We start from the raw sequence: 8,369 nt of genomic DNA on the forward strand, positions 1-8,369 counted from the left end.
CCCCGAACTTGTGGCGCAGAGCTGCCCACAGCAGAAAAACCAGCTGTGGTGCTACAACTGATGGGCAGGCTCTCTCCCGGACTTGACTCTCAGGCCCCGGACTCTCGGCTTGGTGCCCCTAGTGCCTATGGGTAAGATGGCCCTGGTCTTTCCTTTTTAAAAAATATTTTTTATTAGGAATTTCAACATAACAATATATCAAAAACACATCATCCTCATTCCCCCCATTCTTTCCCTCCCCCTCCCCCCAAAATCCCAACCTCCCACCCCCACCCAGACTTCCCTCAGCTCCTCTCTCTGGTTTTTCAGCACATGTTGCTCTCTGCATATTATAAAATTGTAAAGATCCTTAATTTATCTATCTATATATTACCAATAAAAAGTTTGTGTATGTTTATTCAAAACCTGCCAAGGAGTCCAGTTCATTTTGTTGTTTCTTTAAGTACTTTGCAAAAGGTTCCCATTCTTCTTTAAAGTCACAGTTGTCCTTATCGCGTAGTTTGTGTGTCGGTTTCGCCAATTCCACATAGTCCATCAGTTTCTCTTGCCACAGTTCTTTGGTCAGGATTTCCTCATTCTTCCATCCTTGTGCTATTAAGACTCTTGCTGCCGTTGTCGCATACCTGAAGATGTTTTTCAATTTCCTTGGCAGGACTTTTCCTACAAGAATGCTTCAGGGTTTTTTTTACAAATGTTAATTGGAACATTTTCTTCAACTCATTGTATATCATTTCCCAGAATTTTTTAATTTTACTACAATCCCACCACATATGGTAAAAAGTCCCTTCTTTTTCCATCACATTTCCAACATATATTTGGAACGGTTTTATACATTCTTCCTATCTGCACTGGTGTTATATACCATCTATACATCATTTTCATGTATAGTGGTACCTCGGGTTAAGTACTTAATTTGTTCCGGAGGTCTGTTCTTAACCTGAAACTGTTCTTAACCTGAAGCACCACTTTAGCTAATGGGGCCTCCTGCTGCTGCTGTGCCCCGGAGCAGGATTTATGTTCTCATCCTGAAGCAAAGTTCTTAACCTGAGGTACTGTTTCTGGGTTAGCGGAGTCTGTAACCTGAAGTGTATGTAACCTGAAGCGTATGTAACCTGAGGTACCACTGTAATTTTCTTTCAGCAAAGAGCAGTCTGCAAATTTTAAATCAGTTTCCCACAACCTTTCCCAATCTTCAAACTTTATATTATGACCTATATCTTGTGCCCATATCTCTTGGTCTTTCCTAACAGCACCAGAGGCAAAACAGGGAGCTCCGTTTTTCAGGAACAGGTGCAAAGGGAAGTCGTCCTTGCCTTTGGCAAATAAGCATATGGGGACGCAGCTCAGTTTGTGAACATTGCTTAATGTGCGGCGAGATCATTGCTGACACGGCAAGGTGATTTGTGCCCCAACACGCTGCAACGTTTGACATATTGCAGCATTTGACATCCTGTGTCAACAGCCATTCCGCATGCCGACGGCATCTTCTGGTAACGACACGCCGCTGTCCTTATGGGAGCGACACCCTGGAGGCGGTAAAAAGCTGAGCCCGAAGCTTAATGCCTCTTTGCTGCTCCAGGGAGCATGATGGGATGTGGGCGGCTTGCAGAGCAGGGCTGGGGGTGGCTTTGCTCAGCCGGAAACGAGAGCTGCGCTGAGCAAAGTAACATGGGGTTGGCAAATCAAAAGCCTGGCTATTTGACTCGGAGTGGTGTGAGTGTGTTTCGTCCCAGGAAACTAATAATGTGCCCAGGGCAGAGTTAAGCTGGATAATAATAATAATAATAATAATAATAATAATAATTTATTATTTATACCCCACCCATCTGGCTGAGTTTCCCCAGCCACTCTGGGCGGCTCCCAATCAAGTATTAAAAACAATACAGCATTAAATGTTAAAAACTTCCCTAAACAGGGTTGCCTACAGATGTCTTTTAAAGATAGGATAGCTACTTATTTCCTTCACATCTGAAGGGAGGGTGTTCCACAGGGTGGGTGCCACTACCAAGAAGGCCCTCTGTCTGGTTACCTGTAACCTCACTTCTTGCAATGAGGGAACCGCCAGAAGGCCCTCAGAGCTGGACCTCAGTGTCCAGGCTGAACGATGGGGGTGGAGATGCTCCTTCAGGTATACTGGACCGAGGCCGTTTAGGGCTTTAAAGGTCAGCACCAACACTTTGAATTGTGCTCGGAAACGTACTGGGAGCCAATGCAGATCTCTCAGAACTGGTGTTATGTGGTCCCGGCAGCCACTCCCAGTCACCAGTCTAGCTGCCGCATTCTTGATTAATTGCAGTTTCCGGGTCACCTTCAAAGGTAGCCCCATGTAGAGCGCATTGCAGTAGTCCAAGCGGGAGATAACTAGAACATGCACCACTCTGGTGAGACAGTTCGCGGGCAGGTAGGGTCTTAGCCTGTGTACCAAGTGGAGCTGGTAAACAGCTGCTCTGAACACAGAATTAACCTGCGCCTCCATGGACAGCTGTGTGTCCAAAATGACTCCCAGGCTGCATACCTGGTCCTTCAGGGACACAGTTACCCCCTTCAGGACCAGGGAATTCCCGACACCTGCCCACCCCCTGTCCCCCAAGAACACAGAAGGGGACACAGAAAGGGCTGAACTCCTCAATGCCTTCTTTGCCTCAGTATTCTCCGATAAAGAAAACAATGCCCGACCTGAAGAATTTGGAGCAAATGATTCAGCAGAATAACTAAGGAAATAGTACAATAATACTTGGCTAGTTTAGATGTATTCAAGTCTCCAGGGCCAGATGAACTGCATCCAAGAGTATTAAAAGAACTGGCAGATGTGATCTCAGAACCACTGGCAGTCATCTTTGAGAATTCCTGGAGAACAGGCGAATTCCCGGCAGACTGGAGGAGGGCAAATGTTGTCCCTATTTTCAAAAAGGGGAAAAGAGAGGACCCAAATAATTATCGCCCAGTCAGTCTGACATCAATACCAGGGAAGATTCTGGAGCAGATCATTAAGCAAACAGTCTGTGAGCACCTAGAAAGGAATGCTGTGATCACCAATATTCAGCATGGATTTCTGAAAAATAAGTCATGTCAGACTAACCTGATCTCGTTTTTTGACAGAATTACAAGCCTGGTAGATGAAGGGAACGCAGTGGATGTAGCCTACCTTGATTTCAGCAAGGCATTCGACAAGGTGCCCCATGATATTCTTGTAAAGAAGCTGGTAAAATGCGGTCTTGACTATGCTACCACTCAGTGGATTTGTAACTGGCTCACTGACTGAACCCAAAGGGTGCTCATCAGTGGTTCGTCTTCATCCTGGAGAAGAGTGACTAGTGGGGTGCCACAGGGTTCTGTCTTGGGCCCGGTCTTATTCAACATCTTTATCAACGACTTGGATGATGGACTCAAGGGCATCCTGATCAAATTTGCAGATGACACCAAACTGGGAGGGGTGGCTAACACCCCAGAGGACAGGATCACACTTCAAAACGGCCTTGACAGATTAGAGAACTGGGCAAAAACAAACAAGATGAATTTTAACAGGGAGAAATGTAAAGTATTGCACTTGGGCAAAAATAAAAAAAATAAAAAATGAGAGGCACAAATACAAGATGGGTGACACCTGGCTTGAGAGCAGTACATGTGAAAAGGATCTAGGAGTCTTGGTTGACCACAAACTTGACATGAGCCAACAGTGTGACGCGGCAGCTAAAAAAGCCAATGCAATTCTGGGCTGCATCAATAGGAGTATAGCATCTAGATCAAGGGAAGTAATAGTGCCACTGTATTCTGCTCTGGTCAGACTTCACCTGGAGTACTGTGTCCAGTTCTGGGCACCACAGTTCAAGAAGGACACTGACAAACTGGAACGTGTCCAGAGGAGGGCAACCAAAACGGTCAAAGGCCTGGAAACGATGCCTTATGAGGAATGGCTAAGGGAGCTGGGCATGTTTAGCCTGGAGAAGAGGAGGTTAAGGGGTGATATGACAGCCATGTTCAAATATATAAAAGGATGTCACATAGAGGAGGGAGAAAGGTTGTTTTCTGCTGCTCCAGAGAAGCGGACACGGAGCAATGGATCCAAAGTACAAGAAAGAAGATTCCACCTAAACATTAGGAAGAACTTCCTGACAGTAAGAGCTGTTCGACAGTGGAATTTGCTGCCAAGGAGTGTGGTGGAGTCTCCTACTTTGGAGGTCTTTAAGCAGAGGCTTGACAACCATATGTCAGGAGTGCTCTGATGGTGTTTCCTGCTTGGCAGGGGGTTGGACTCGATGGCCCTTGTGGTCTCTTCCAACTCTATGATTCTATGATTCTATGAGTACTTCTGTCTTGTCAGGATTCAACCTCAATCTGTTAGCCGCCATCTCTGTTCGCTGAGAAAAGGAGAGTGGGTGAACTGGGGTGGAGGTGCCAAGTTTGGAAACCCGATGTTTGGAACAGGGGCGTAGGAAAGGGGGGGCGATTCGCCCCAGGTTCCATCATGGAGGGGGATGACAAATTATCAAGGAACAATTACTGCCCTACTTTGTTGTTTAGTCACATTTCCTACCAAGAAGGTCACTTGTAAAAGAGAAACAACACTCACTTATCCTTTGCATTTGCAAAACTGAATCGCTGTTGTTGTTGTTTAGTCGTGTCCAACGCTTCGTGACCCCCTGGACCAGAGCACGCCAGGCACTCCTGTCTTCCACTGCCTCCCACAGTTTGGTCAAACTCGTGCTGGTAGCTTCGAGAACACTGTCCAACCATCTCACCCTCTGTCGTCCCCTTCTCCTTGTGCCCTCCATCTTTCCCAACATCAGGGTCTTTTCCAGGGAGTCTTCTCTTCTCATGAGGGGGCCAAAGTATTGGAGCCTCAGCTTCAGGATCTGTCCTTCCAGTGAGCACTCAAGGCTAACTTCCTTAAGAATGGATAGGTTTGATTTTCTTGCAGTCCATGGGACTCTCAAGAGTCTCCTCCAGCACCAGAATTCAAAAGCATCCATTCTTTGGCGATCAGCCTTCTTTATGGTCCAGCTCTCACTTCCATACATCACTACTGGGAAAACCAGAGTTTTACCTTAGGCATACTAAAATGTATAAGATTGAATCAGTTAAGTGCTGCAGGTGCAAAGAGGTAGAGGGAACGTTCTTTCATATGTGGTGGACTTGTAAAAGGGTAAAAGAGTATTGGGAAATGATCCATAATGAGTTGAAAAAAATGTTTAAAAGTACTCCCCTCACAAAAAAACCAATGTGCTTTCTGTTGGGGATAATTCAGATTGAAATTCCCAGGTGTCAAAAAAGGTTATTTATGTATGCTACTACAGCGGCCCGTAAAGGGACATGGGTGGTGCTGTGGGTTAAACCACAGAGTCTAGGACTTGCCGATCAGAAGGTCGGTGGTTCGAATCCCCACGATGGGGTGAGCTCCCGTTGCTCGGTCCCTGCTCCTGCCAACCTAGCAGTTCGAAAGCACGTCAAAGTGCAAGTAGATAAATAGGTACCACTCCAGCGGGAAGGTAAACGGCGTTTCCGTGCGCTGCTCTGGTTCGCCAGAAGCGGCTTAGTCATGCTGGCCACATGACCCGGAAGCTGTACGCTGGCTCCCTCGGCCAATAAAACGAGATGAGCACCGCAACCCCAGAGTCATCCGTGACTGGAGTTAATGGTCAGGGGTCCCTTTACCTTTATAACGGCCCGTATTTTGTTAACCCCAAAATGGAAAATGAGTGAGGTCCCAACCAAAGAAGAATGGCAACTTAAGTTGACAGAATATGCGCAGCTTGCAGACTTAACATATAGAATAAGAGAGCAAGAAGAACACACGTTTAGATTGGGAAATGTTTATTGAATATATGGGGAATGATTGTATACAATGTGATGCTGATGGGCTGACGATGCTTCCCATCCCTGAAGTAAACAAAAAAGAAGTTAGTTTTGCCCTCCAAAAGTGGAGAATTCAGAAGCGGCAAACTGAAGGCTTTGTCAAACTCTTTCCCCTCACGAAATGCCCATGGAACTCAACTCGAGAGCTTCCACTCTCTTCCACGTAATCAGATTTCAACCCATCAGAAGTGTGCAATTTGCAAATCAGGATAATGACACTTCACTTTTCGCCCAGGCTTAGCGCAAAGAAGATTTTGAAGTAGCTCCTGATGAAGACATTAAACAATGTTTGCATCGCTCAGACAATTAACCATGTTCACACTTTTCAGCAAGGCCTTAAAAGTGTTAAGTCTTTCCCCGCAATTACATCAGGTCTCTGGTAGGGGTTGCCAGATAATCCGAGATAATTTGCATCTCATCAGGACTGCATTTAAGGAGAGCACTCGACACCCACTTCCCCACATGCTCAGAGCAAGCAATTACTTATTTATTATTATTCTTAGGCAAATACACATCAGGAGGAAATTAGGGGGAAAAACCCTCCTCTGTGGAAAAATCCTGGCATTGGAAAGTCGAATGGTCAAAACAGTTTTTCAAAGTAACACGTTCTATAAACTTCAGTTGTTTAAGCAGAATTTGATGGCATTGCAGAATTTGATAAGAACTGAATTGAAAATACTAACATTATGAGTGGGCTTTTGTGAGGTTGCACTTTTAAAAAGAAAAAGAAAACATTTTTACTTGTGGCCTTTTTGTAATTATTTTCAATGATGTGGCTAAAGACTAGTCCATCAGCCTGCACAACAAATTTGTCATGTGTTTGTAAGGTACTTTTGTGGATTGGAGTACAAGAATGAAAACATCAAATAAATTTGTGGTTTTTTTTAAAAAAGAAGCAGTTTTCAGCCGTTATCACAGGGTGGGTGATAATTTTCTTGCCCCTTGTCATTGAAAGCCTCTTTCTGAATGATCAGCTTTCTTTTACCAACAAACACAGTGCTTTTTTTCCTGGGGGGACGCAGGGGTACGCATACCCCTAAACGTTTTGTGAATCTTTGTACTTTTGTCCATTTACTGTATTTATTTCCCCTGATCTGAACTATAAAATGGTGGTTTTCTTGAGTCAGAATGAGAGTACCCCTAAACATTTACTTTAAAAGAAAAAAAAAGTGCACGAACAAAGGAATCTGCCACGGCTTGCAGAAATGACCGGCAGAATCCGAGACCAGGGAGAAGAGTCGGTGAAAGAAGACTGGAAGAAATTTAAAGACTATTTACAGAAATATTGTAAAATTAATGAATCTTAGAAGGATGTCGGATAGAAACTAAGAGGTTTTTAGCTGTAATGCTTTAAGAGATATGAAAAAAAAAAGGTTTACAATTGGGTAAAAGTTTAATGGTAAGGATTTGCTGAACTAACAAACTGAACTGGAATACAAAAAAGGGAGGTATGAGGAGGTCCGGGGAAATAAGTCTAGGGAAGATAGGTTTGGAAAATTAATGTCTTTTTAACTGTTTTATTTTGTATGTTTCTTTTTTATTTTTTACTTTTTTGTTATATTTTAAAAAACTTTACTCTTTTTTCTGTATTTTGTATTTCTTGTATTTTTTGAAACTTTAATAAATATCATTTAAAAAAAAGAAAAAGGAATCTGCCGCGGCTTGCTCTCCATATTGGAAGGGGGGGGCGCATCACGTGATGTGTCACATGACTCATCCCACCCCCACAGCCATGATGTGATAAAAAAATTAAGGTCATATATATATATATATATATATATAAAATGTTCATAACTGCATATATAAACCACATGTTTGAAAAACCACAGAAAAAGTCCTGAAACCATTTTGTCCCTTCCAAAATATTTCTCTGCAAGGTCGAAGGAAAATGGAAAAGCCTCCCCATTGTCTTTTCCTTGACAAATCCTGTCTTAAGGGTGTGTCTGTGTATGAATAGGGTGAGCCTGTGACCTGGCTCAGGAACGTTGGGCGTGGGAGTGGCCAGGCTTTCAGAAATGTGTATAAGTAGTTTCTTTGCCTCTGTTTCCCAGCTATGTAGTTCAGTAAAAGTTCTTGCTGTTATCACTGTGTCTTGCCTACACTTCAATTAGTATACACAAATTAGTATACACAAATTCCCACTTGACCCCATCAATCGGCGGACGAGGCACTACTGCAGGTACCCCATAATACAGTGGTGCCTCGCAAGATGAAATTAATCCGTTCCGCGAGTCTCTTCGTCTTGCGGTTTTTTCATCTTGCGAAGCACGGCTATTAGCGGCTTAGCGGCTATTAGTGGCTTAGCAGCTTAGCGGCTATTAACGGCTTAGCGGCTTAGCGGTTATTAACGGCTTAGCGGCTTAGCGGCTTTAAGAAAAAGGAAACAAACTCGCAAGAACTCGCAAGACGTTTCGTCTTGCGAAGCAAGCCCATAGGGAAATTCGTCTTGCGGAACGACTAAAAAAACGCAAAACCCTTTTGTCTAGCGAGTTTTTCGTCTTGCGAGGCATTCGTCT

The 8,369-nt window shown here is 44.0% G+C and overlaps 1 long non-coding RNA gene across 1 annotated transcript; it reads right to left on the reverse strand.

Moving 5' to 3' along the window:
• Positions 1 to 378: 378 nt before the first annotated feature.
• LOC308459231 lies at positions 379 to 2,329 on the reverse strand. The gene is made up of 2 exons (XR_013977929.1): positions 2,030 to 2,329; positions 379 to 671 (listed from the first exon to the last, which is right to left on the reverse strand). It is a non-coding gene; the product is annotated as an uncharacterized lncRNA (long non-coding RNA).
• Between the last annotated feature and the right edge of the window lie 6,040 nt (positions 2,330 to 8,369).

Source organism: Podarcis pityusensis, assembly GCF_964106645.2.
Source record: "Podarcis pityusensis genome assembly, chromosome: 12".
Classification (NCBI taxonomy): Eukaryota; Metazoa; Chordata; class Lepidosauria; order Squamata; family Lacertidae; genus Podarcis; species Podarcis pityusensis.